Genomic DNA, 11,657 nt, shown 5'->3' on the forward strand with positions numbered 1-11,657 from the left:
GAGAACACATGGATACAGAGAAGAGAACAACTTACACCAGGGCCTGTTGGAGGTGGGGGGTAAGGGGAAGGAACTTAGAGGATGGGTCAGTAGGTACAGCAAACCACCATGGCACACGTATACCTGTGTAACAAACCTGCACATTCTGCACATGTATCCCTTTTTTTTTTAGAAGACATAAAGAAAAAAAAATTAGAAGCACTCATAAATTATCCCAGGTCCTCATTTACCAAACTAGACAACTAATTACAATTATGCTCATCAATGCATATAAAATAAGTAGTTCAACATAAAAGTGAATCTATAAAAAGGTGCATCAATAATCATAAATGCAAGATATCATTACACCCCATTCTGGTAATCATCTGAGATAACTACAATTTTAAAATCTGAAATTTCACCTTGCAGGGTGAGATAAATACAGTTGAATATATTTTCAGGTGTGTCTGTTCCTACGTGCAATGTTCAGTCTTACTGAAGAAAATGAAGGCAGAATTCAGAAAATGAAATAAAGTGGTGTTCAGTTTTGTACGAAAACAGGCAGTGAAAATTTTATTGGCATTTTCCTAACTGTGTGAAACTTAGTAAAACACTTCATGCTTTAAGAAACATTTCTGTTGTTGATAAAAATTTAGGGCTTAAATGCTTATCTTTGGTAAATTACTTTTACCATCTGATGATGATGACAGATCTCTCATAGCTTAAAGCAGAACTCGTTTCTATTTACTTAGGTCTTTGATTTTATAACAAAGTGGGGGCCGAATATAAATATTCTTACATGTCCCTCTTTCTCTGGGGAAGCAAAGGAGAATGAATTATAGGGGAGAAACATGGAAGTATAAATATTACTCTGTTCTAAATTATTGGGCAGTTATGCTAGTCTGTATTTTGAAAACCTAAAAAAAGTAAACATTCAAGTTTTTTCCTCAGTACATGAATTTTGAAGCAAAATGTATAGTTTTTCTTTTTTCCCACAGAGAACCACGCATGATGTATCTGTTAAATTTTTTTATGTAGTTATTCAGAAATATTGGAGAAATAGACCAGGTAAACAAGTATAGGCAATCCTATAATTTGTGTAATCATAATGTAATTATAAATATTAAGTCAGATTAGAAATATTTCAGAAACAGATTTTCTCTTTCAGTTCAAAAACATTTCCGTGAGCATATATTAATGGAATATGTCATAATTGAATAAATATAGGTCCTACTTTAAGGAAATTCATTTTATATACTTCCTACAGAGAGAAGTAAAAAAGAGAAGAATGAGAATCAGCGAATGGACTGGAATGAAAAGAGAGCCACACTCTAAGTGTGAAAAAATACTTTTCCACCAAGAGAAGCAAAAACCAGAAATTTCATGAAAGGAGAATTAAATGAACCCAAGAGAAGTTTCCAAATTTATTTAGTAGATCTTGCTGAAAAAAAAAAAAAAAAGAGATGAGGTGGCTTCATTGTCTGGGGTAAATACCCAGGGTTCATCATCTCCCAAGGAGAGGATTAACAACAGGGCCATATGCTGGTGGGTTAAGGAGCAGAAAGTTTAATAGGCAGAAGAAAGGAGAGAGAGGGGCAGCTCTCTCTCTCTTTTGAGAAAGGCATCTGAAAGGGAAAAGCTGACCTGTGGTGGACCGCAGCAGGTTTTAGAGGCAAGCTTGAGGAGGTGGCTTCTGATTTACATAGGGCCCCCAGATTGGTTCGACCAGGTGTGACATTTACATAGTGGCAGGGAAGGCTGGTTGCCTCACCCTAATCTTATTATGCAAATAAACTTTCCACTTGGCCAGCGCCATCTTGTCTACTCCATACTGTACACGTGGCTGGCAGAAAGAGAAGATGGAGCTGCCATTTTGAACATGCCTAGTCCCAGGTAGCCTTTTCCACTGGGGCAACTGCTGGCATTCACTTGTGCAGGCTTCCAGCTTGCTCGCCTATGTTTGCAGCTCGATTTTACAGGCTGCTCTTCGTTAGAAAAGTAAATGATTTGGGGGCTGCTTTTCATTAAAAGGAAAACTTTAGCAAGGACTCCCATACCCTATCTGCCTAACTTTTTAACTCCTGTATCAGAAATAATATGAATATATGATGAATTCACTTTCAGTTTTTTTTTTTTTTGAGAGAGTCTGGCTCTGTTGCCCAGGCTGGAGTGCAGTCTTGTGATCTCAGCTCACTGCAACCTCCACCTCCCGAGTTCCGGTGATTCTCCTGCCTCAGCCTCCAGAGTAGCTGGGACTACAGGTGTGCCCTACCACACTTGGCTAATTTTTGTATTTTTAGTAGAGACAGGGTTTCACCATGTTGGCCAGGCTCGTCTCGAACCCCCAGCCTCAAGCAATCCACCGGCCTTGACCTCCCAAACTGCTGGGATTACAGGCATGAGCCACAGCATCTGGCCCCAGAAATGTTTTTCTGATCTTTTGCAATGCTGGGGATGGTAGTTAAACTGGTTGTGCCCTCCATACAGTGACTTACCTAGCTGGTGTAGACATCTTCCCAGCTGTTCTGATTTTGTGTTTGTTTTTATCTTTTAATTTAACTTCACTTAGCAGTAATAAAGACAGTCTTCTATGTTATATTTTAGAAGTTTTATAGTTTTTCTCTTCATCTTTAGGTCTTTACTTCCTTTTGAATTGATTTTGGTATGCAATCTATTTTTGTATAAGGGTCCAGTTGCCCCAGGATTATCTGTTGAAAAATCTTCCTTTTTTTCCTGTCTGCCATTCTGTCCCTGATTGAAACCATTTTTGTAAAATTATGACTGAGACAGTGAAAGAGATCTAACCTGACCAACTCCATCTTCGTTCTAACCTTTAGGCTGTCCTCGTTCCTTCCTGGGCATAGGCTGAACTAACTTTGGGAGGAACTTCGTTTGTAGTTTATAGTTTAAAACAAAGATAACAGCCCTTTCCCAAAACAAACCTCCTTCTTGCCTGGGGACTAGACTGCCTTTGTAGGACTAACAAATTAGCCACAAGATTAGAAATTATGTTTTAATCGTCATTATGGATAATCAGAAATTACCATTTAGCTGGAGACTATAAGATTCTGACCCTTCCTAAACTGCTTTTAAGATCAGTGCTTGAGGTATTTTGCAGACTCTATACTTGATGGATCAGCTGGCACCACCCAGATTGATAAATTGGCCCACCTGATTTTGTGGGCCCCACCCAGGAACTGACTCAGTGCAAGAGGACAGCTTCAACTTCCCATGATTTCATCTCCTACCTGACCAATTAGCACTCCTGTCTCACTGACTTCCAGCTTCCCCCCACCCACCAAGTTGTCTGTAAAGACTCTGCTCCCTGAATGCTCAGGGAGACTGGTTTGAGTAATAACAAAACTCCTGTCTCCCACACAGCTGGCTCTGAGTGAATTACACTTTCTCTATTGCAATTCCCCTGTCTTGATAAATTGGCTCTATCTAGGCAATAGGCAAGGTGGACCCATTGGGCAGTTACATTACCAACTCTCTATAAGTATGGGGGTCTGTTTCTGCCTTCTGATCTGTTTTATTACTGTGTTTGTTTCTGAGCCAATGCCACACTGGCTTAATTCTCAAAGCTTTGTAGTATGTTTGGAAAGCTGATAAAAGCAAATCTTTCCATGTTTCTTTCCTACATCTTAAGGAGTGAATTGGCTATTCTGGGACATTTGCATTTACAGAAACATTTTAGAATCAGTTTGTCAGTTTTTACAAAAGCAAAAAGCTGCTGTGATTTCGTTTAGAGTTACATAAAATCTATCAATCAATTTAGGGATTAAACTGGAATATTGAGTCTTAACAATTTCTTGAACACAGTGTATCTCTGCATTTTAAAAAGTCTTTTTCAATGTCTCTCAAAGCAAACTTAATTTTCTCTGTAGAGGTCTCACACATCTTTATATCTAGAAGTGTCATAGTTTTTGATATTATAAGTGATGTCTCTAAAATTTAATTTTCTGATTATTTGCTATTTATAAATTGTACTACAATTCATTTTTTTATGTTGATTTTGTGTCCAGCCAAATAGATAAATTCTGTTATTAATTTTAGTAATTTATCAGTGGGTAAATTTGGACTTAAGTATGTAGTTTTAGTGTAAATCTTCTGAAAGTTTTCCCTTTCTTTTCAATTTCTTTTTCTTGCTTTATCATGTTAGCTAGAATGTCCAGTATAGAGTTGATTAGAAGAGCTGATAACAAGCAGCCTTGTTATGTGCTGATCCTAAAGGCTGTCAGTGTTTCAACTGTAAGCATGATATTTACTGTAAATTTTTTTGTAGATGCTCTTATCAGATTAAAGTTTATTCCTAATTTGCTATGGATTTTAAGCATAGAGATTAATTTTGGTCCAGTACAGTGGCTCTTGCCTCTAATTCCAACATGTTGGGAGACCGAGGCAAGCGGATCACTTGAGGCCAGGAGTTGGAGACCAGCCTGGCTAACATGGTGAAACCCCATCATTACTAAAAATACAAAAATTAGCCAGGCATGGTAGCCCACACCTGTAATCCCAGCTATTTGAGAGGCTGAAGTGGGAGGATCGCTTGAACCTGGGAGGTGAAGGTTGCAGTGAGCTGAGATTGTGCCACTGCACTCCAGCCTGGGCAACAGAGTGAGACTGTCTCAAAAAGAAAAAAAAAAAAAAAAAAAAGAAAACAGAGAGATTAATTTTGATTTTGATCAAAGCTGTTTTTCTGTATTTATTTATTGACATTTTTCTTCTTTAACCTGTTAGTGTTTACATGAATTTTGCAATGTTAAATCAACCTTCAATTCCTGGGATAAACCCAGTTTAATTTTTATATGTTTATTTTTTCTCATTTTATTTTGAGACAGAGTTTTGTTCTATTGCCCAAGCTGGAAGTGTAGTGGCATGATTACAGCTCACTGCAGCCTCGACCTCTGGGGCTCACTTGATCTTCCCACCTTAGCTTCCCGAGTAGCTGGGACTACAGGCATGAGTCACTGTGCCTGGCCGTATTTACATATTTTTAATATATTAATGAATTCTATGTTAATTTTGTTTTTCAGGATTTTTTAAATCTATGTTCAAGAATGAAATTGGCATCAAACTTTCCTTTCTTGCACTATCTTCACTGAGTTTTATGTTGAGGTTATGCTAGTGTCATGAAAAATTATTTAAAGACTTGGGGATTGTACCCCCTTCCTCATTTATAAATCTCTAGAAGAGTTTGTGTAATACCACAAATATCCTTTCTTGACAATTTGTTAGAACTCATGGTTGCCGTGAGTTGGGTGCCTGGCTAATTTTTGTATTTTTAGTAGGGGTGGGGTTTTGCCATGTTGGCCTGCCTGGTCTCAAACTTCTGACCTCAAGTGATCTGCCCACTTGGGCCTCCCAAAGTGCTGGGATTACAGGCATGAGCCACCACAACCAGCCTTGGTTAGACATTAGTCTGACCAATTTACATAGTATTACCTAATCAATATTCATGGACAATCAGCTACAGATGATCTCTTTCTTTCTTCTTTGTTCTTCATACCCTTCAGACCATCTGTCTTGAGTCCCTTTCTCTCTGCCTGAGTACATCCTTTAGTAATTCACCTACGGTCTGGAAAAAAAAACAAATTCTGATAGTTGGGTTAATTAGGATCCACCACCTGAGATGGGAATGGACTAAGGACCCTGAGTTCTAGAGTACTCTACTCAAAGTTGAAATCATGGTCTCTACACTTTGCATTTTCCCAGTGTCTGAGGGAGCATGGCCCCGGGAGAAGAGGAGAATGGAATGGTGGTTCAGATCTGCTTCTTGGTGTAGCTGTGGTCAGTCACTGGGGAGAACAACAGGTAGGTGGATTTCTGCTCCTCTGAGATGGATCCATCACTGACTATTGAGCTTGTTTTCTCATTGGCTCAACTTAAGAAGGTTCTAGACGTGAGACAAGAGTTCACAAATACATTGGTCTGAATGAGGTGAACTTCTGAGATATGCTTTTATTTTGGAGAACAGTGTACACATTCGACTTCTATTTTCAGTGTAGAAAAAAATGTCTACCATGGTTTTTGTCACTCTTATTAAACAGAGAAAGGGTAAAATGCAGTTACAGTTATAGGTTCTCAGTTATGCCTGAGGAAAAAAACTGAAGTAAAATTCGTCTTATCAAAAATGATGAGGAAATCTTCCCACTGCCATGTAGGATCAAGGATGTGAAACAACCAAAACCAAAGAGCAGCTGGAGACCACTTACCAGTGATTAGCACAAGGTAAGCTGCAAAGAACTTTGAATTAGGTCAGTATGAACAATAGGGCCTTATTCAAATCCTTGCCTTGGGAAGGTCAGGAACACGGTGAATAATTGGGATTACCTTTGTCTCACTAAGAGCCAAACCCCAGCTGTTGTAAGGCTACAAAGATATCTCATTGTCTTTGTGTATTATCTAACCCTGAGATCCTCTGTGACATTTTAAATTGCTTATGTAGCAAAGCAAATGGAGTAAAGTATTCAACCATAGTTTTGTGTTTGTAGAGAACATAAGAAGCTGAAAATATGAATGGATTCAAAGTTCATGTAGAAAAAAATGTGTCTGCTATCTTCGTGATTTGTTGCTAAGGGAATGTTTCATAGAGTATTAGTACTGGGCGAGCCCAAAGAAATAATAATATGAAGCTATGTGATATTTGGGACCCACTTATACCAAAAATTATTGTTTATTACATTTATATTATATTATTTGTTCTTTATCTGAAATCCAAATTTAACAGAGCATCCGGTATTTTTATTTGCTAAACCTGGCACCCCTATTGAAAAACCTGCTTCCCAGGCTTCGGCAGTATCTCACTACGTAGAAAAAGTTAGGTTAAAGTTGAATTGTCTGCTATTTTAGAATGTCTAAATATATTCAGAAGGCAAACTATTGGAAGATTTTTTTTTTTAAAGCTCATTGTATATTCAAAACTTAGGAATAAGGCTCAAGGAGGCAGGCGTGTCCTTCCAATGTCACTTTGGAGCATTGTTGAACAGGTCTATCTGAAAATTATTTAAATATTTAGGGCAATGTTCTTGTTTGTCTTCGATCTACTAATGATTAAAGCACCCACGTCTGCAAAGTTACATGTTATTGGGAGATATTTGTCTGGCAGTGATGCAAATCAATTCTGTCTAGTAGAAAAGATAACCTAAAAGGTTATAATTACCGCTTTAGTGCGTTGCAGGACAGTAACCCGTTTTATATAACCTAGAGCTCTTATGCTAACATTTTTTTCATCTTTTAAAATAAAATCTTTAAAACTTTGGAACAGTTTGTTTGTAAATCTGAAACAGTTTTAGATTTACAAAATTTGCGAAGATAGTACATTGCAGAGCAAGAGTATCACCACCTTGGACAAGCATTGTCATTTTAAGTTTACCTTGATCAAAAACTGCCTAAATCCAAAGGGGATCAGCCTAATGGCTAAGGTCAGCATGACTGTAAACCACAAATGACATCTCTGACCAGAAACATTCCAAATCCCTCCCTGACCAGAGATGTGTGCCTGTCCTGAGACAACCTTCCCACTGGCCAGAAAGATGTCAGCCCCAAAGATAACCTTCCCTCCACCCAGAGGCATTCCAACCCGCCATAAACTTCTCCCCTACACAGACACATTCCAAGCTTGTGATAAACCCCCTCACCCTAAAACTAATATATACTCTTAGTCTGTAAGAGAGAGTGGTCCTGACTGAAACTGACCAGAAGCCCCTCTCAGGTTTGTTCCACAAAAATAAACCTATCTTTGACTGTTAAGCCATGTTTCATGTTTCTTTCTTCTTTCTTTAACTCTTACAGTACACAGGGTTGCTACTTGCTTCTTCCCCACTTTTTCCTAATATTAAACTTATGTTAATATGGTGCATTTGTCACAATTGATGAACATTGATATATTATTATTAACTAAAGCCTGTACTTTATTCAGATTTCCTAATGTCCTTTTTCTATTCCAAGATCCCATCCAAGCTACTGCATTATAAATAATAGTTGCCTGGGTGTAGTGGCTCACACCTGTAATCCCAGCACTTTGGGAGGCCAAGATGGGCAGAGAACCTAAGGTCAAGAGTTTGAGACTAGCTTGGCCAACATGGTGAAACACTGTCTTTGCTACAAATACAAAAAATTAGCCGGGTGTGGTGGCACATGCCTGTAATCCCCACTACTTGGGAGGTTGAGGCAAGAGAATTGCTTGAACCTGGAAGGTAGAGGTTTCACTGAGCCAAGATCATGCCACTGCACTCTAGCCTGGGTGACAGAGCGAGCTCTGTATCAAAAAAAAAAAAAAAAAAAAAAAAAAAAAAAAAAAAAAGAAAGACAAAATTTGCAGTAGCTGAGTTTCTTTTAAGAATAATAATAATAAAAAAAGTCACTAACATTCTTTTCTCAAATACCTATAAACACCCATTTCCTCAAATGTTCCTTGAGCCAGTTTTGCCATCTTGCTAGTTCTCTTATTAATGAGTAGAAAAATTTTTTTGACATGCATTTATTCTCTACCTTATGCATAAATTACATTTTTAACCTTTTGAAAAGTTAACTTTGGTGCCTTCTTATAAGAAAGGGAGGCATGATGCCTATGGTTATGCATCCTGACTCTATTGTGACTTTTCCGGCATAATCTAGCCTGCGGGAGAAAGACAGGGTTGTGGAACAAAATCCAGTTTCTTTTTCTTGCAGAAAAATGCAGCTGATCAGGTTTTAGGCAAGAACTAAGCTCACATAACTGAGTAGGAATGTCTGATTGTCAAAAGTCAATAACGACGGATGATTTAAGTCTTCTTAATGTCTTCACATATTTTCTAGATGTATACAAAACCATTCTATTTATGATTAAAAATATGTAATTAAAAAATTACATCTCAAAAAGCCTTCTAGGAATGTTTTCAAGGCTCGGATTTTCAAACCGTGAAGCACCAGTAATTAGGAGGAAGAGTTACAGATTTATTTTAAAACTGCAGGGGAAACCAGAGTGATAATAATCTATGATTAATCTGTGATTATAACAGTTGAAAATTTGTTAGAAGGTACCTGAACATATTTTGACATTTGTATTTCATTAATGTTTTCTGTAAAGGAAATGTTGTTTATTATTGGTAAAGCAAAATTTGTTTCTGTTAATTTTGGACTGCTAATTTTTTTCTAAAAAGTGTAATTGAATGCCATTATGGCCTCTCCTATACTGTTATCCACCTCTGAGAAAGCTTAACAATTTAGATCATGAAGTCCATAGGAAAAGAATACTGTTCAATTGTTGGCAACCATCAGCATTTCATAAATAGCTCCAAAACTGAAACTGTCTTTGCAAAATTATGACTCAGACAGTGAAAGAGATCTAACTTAATCGACTTCCTCTTGCTTCTAACCTCCAAGCTGTCCTTGTTTGTTCCTGGGCATAGGCTGAATTAACTTTAGAAGAAACTTAATTTATAGCGTAAGACAAAGATGATAACAGCCCTTTCCCAAAGCAGATCTCCTTCTTGCCTGGGGACTAGATTGCCTTTGTAGGACTAACATTAGCCATAAGATTCGAAATTATGGTTTAGGAGTCATGCAGCTGGAGACTACAAGATTCTGACCCTCCCTAAGCTGCTCCTAAGATCAGTGCTTGAGATATTTTACAGACCCTGCACTTGATGGATCAGCTGGTACCACCAAGATCGGTAAACTGACTCATCTGATCTTATGGCCCCACCTGGGAACTGAATCAGCACAAGAAAAGAGCTTTGACTCTGATTTCATCCCTGGCCAATCGGCACTCCTGGCTCACTGGCTTCCTCCCACCCACCAAGTTGTCCTTAAAAACTCTGTTCCCCAAATGCTCAGGGAGACTAATTTGTCTCTTCTGACTGTGTTTTTTTGCTTTTTAACATGCCTTGTAATTTTTTTGATGATACCCAGTTATGATGTATCGGTACAAGGAACTGAGGTAGGAACTGGGACTTTCGGTTTTATGAACTGAGGTAGGAACTGGGACTTTCGGTTTTATGAAACCCTGGCTAGAAGTTGGCTGTGTTTGTTGTTTGCTTCTAGTTGGAAGTGTCAGAGGTTAAAATAATCTCTAATAATCTTATTTTGTCTCTCCTATTGTCTTTGGGTTTTCTCAGGGACTTTTTCCTAAATAGGGTCTGAGGCTTGTAATTCTTTCATCTGCAGTCTCCTATATAGGAGCCCTGCTGATGTGATGGGAAGGTGTGGCGGAGGGGAGGTGTTCTATCTGTTTAGGATTAAGCCTTGGCCTGTTAGTGAGTCTGTGCCCCTGTGCTGTCTTCTCAGCCCCCTTCGCCCTCCCTTTCCCCTTCAGGCAAGACAGGAAGGCTAGAGGGGGCTGGAGTTGGGTGTTTCCCTTCCCTCAGGTTGATTAGACTCCAGTAAAACCCAAATGGGCTGGGCTCTGGTAAGGTAGTTTTCCTTGAGGGCAGGATTTTGTTAAGAAGAACAGAATTTCCTGGGCATACAGCTGATTCTTGCTTAGGGGCACTGATAGTCCTCTTCCCCCTGCACAGTCAAAAATTCAAGCATAAGTTTTGACTCCTCCACAACTTAACTGCTAATAGGTTACTGTTGAATGGAAGCCCGACTGATAACATAAACAGTTGATTAACAAATATTTTGTACATTATATGTATTATATGCTATATTCTTACAATAAAGTAAGATAGAGATGAGAAAATATTATTAAGAAAATCACTGCTGGGTACAGTGGCTGACACCTGTGATCCCAGCACTTTGGGAGACCAAGGCAGGTCGATTGCTAGATCCCAGGAGTTCAAGACCAGCCTCGGCAACATGGTGAAACCCTGTCTCTGCAAAAAATACAAAAATTAGCTGGACGTGATGGTGTGTGCCTACAGTCTGAGCTACTCAGGAGGCTGAGGCAGGAGGATTGATTGAGGCTGGGAGGTCAAGGCTGCAGTGAGCTGTGATCAGCGCCACTGCACTCCAGCCTGGGCAATAGAGCAAGACCCTGTCTCAATAATGATAATAATAATAATAATAATAATAATAATAGAAAGAAAACTGGGAGTGGATCATCATAAAAGTCTTCATCTTCTAAGTCTTCATGTTTAGCAGACCAAGGAGGGGAAACAGGATGGTGATATGATTTGTGTCCCCACCCAAATCTCATCTCAAACTGTAATCCCCGGATGTTGGAGGAGTGGCCTGGTGGGAGGTGACTGGATCATGGGGGCAGATTTCCTCCTTGCTCTTCTCGGGATAGTGAGTGAGTTCTCATGAGATCTGGTGGTTTTAAAGTGTGTCACTTCTCCCCTCACTCTTGGAAGATGTGGTTGCTTTCCCTTCACTTTCCACCATGACTGTAAATTTCCTGAGGCCTTTCAGCCATGCTTCTGTACAGCCTGTGCAACTGTGTCAATTAAACTTCTTTTCTTCATAAATTACCCAGTCTCAGTTAGTTCTTTATAACAGTATTAGAACAGGCTAATAGAGAAGGGTTGGTCTTGCTGTCTCGGGGGTAGTAGAGGAGGAAGAAAATCTGTATATAAGTGAACCCTTGCAGTTCAAACCTGTGTTGTTCAAGGTCAACTGTATTTCAAATTGTTACGTTTTCCCCTCCCCTGACTGAAGTATAAGGGACTTTTCCCTGATCTTCACTGTGAGAGCCTAGAGGAACTCCTGGAGGTAAAACTCATGAAAATGTTCTCCCCACCCCAAGACTGAGC

Source organism: Rhinopithecus roxellana, chromosome 6 (assembly GCF_007565055.1).
Source record: "Rhinopithecus roxellana isolate Shanxi Qingling chromosome 6, ASM756505v1, whole genome shotgun sequence".
NCBI classification, from domain to species: Eukaryota; Metazoa; Chordata; class Mammalia; order Primates; family Cercopithecidae; genus Rhinopithecus; species Rhinopithecus roxellana.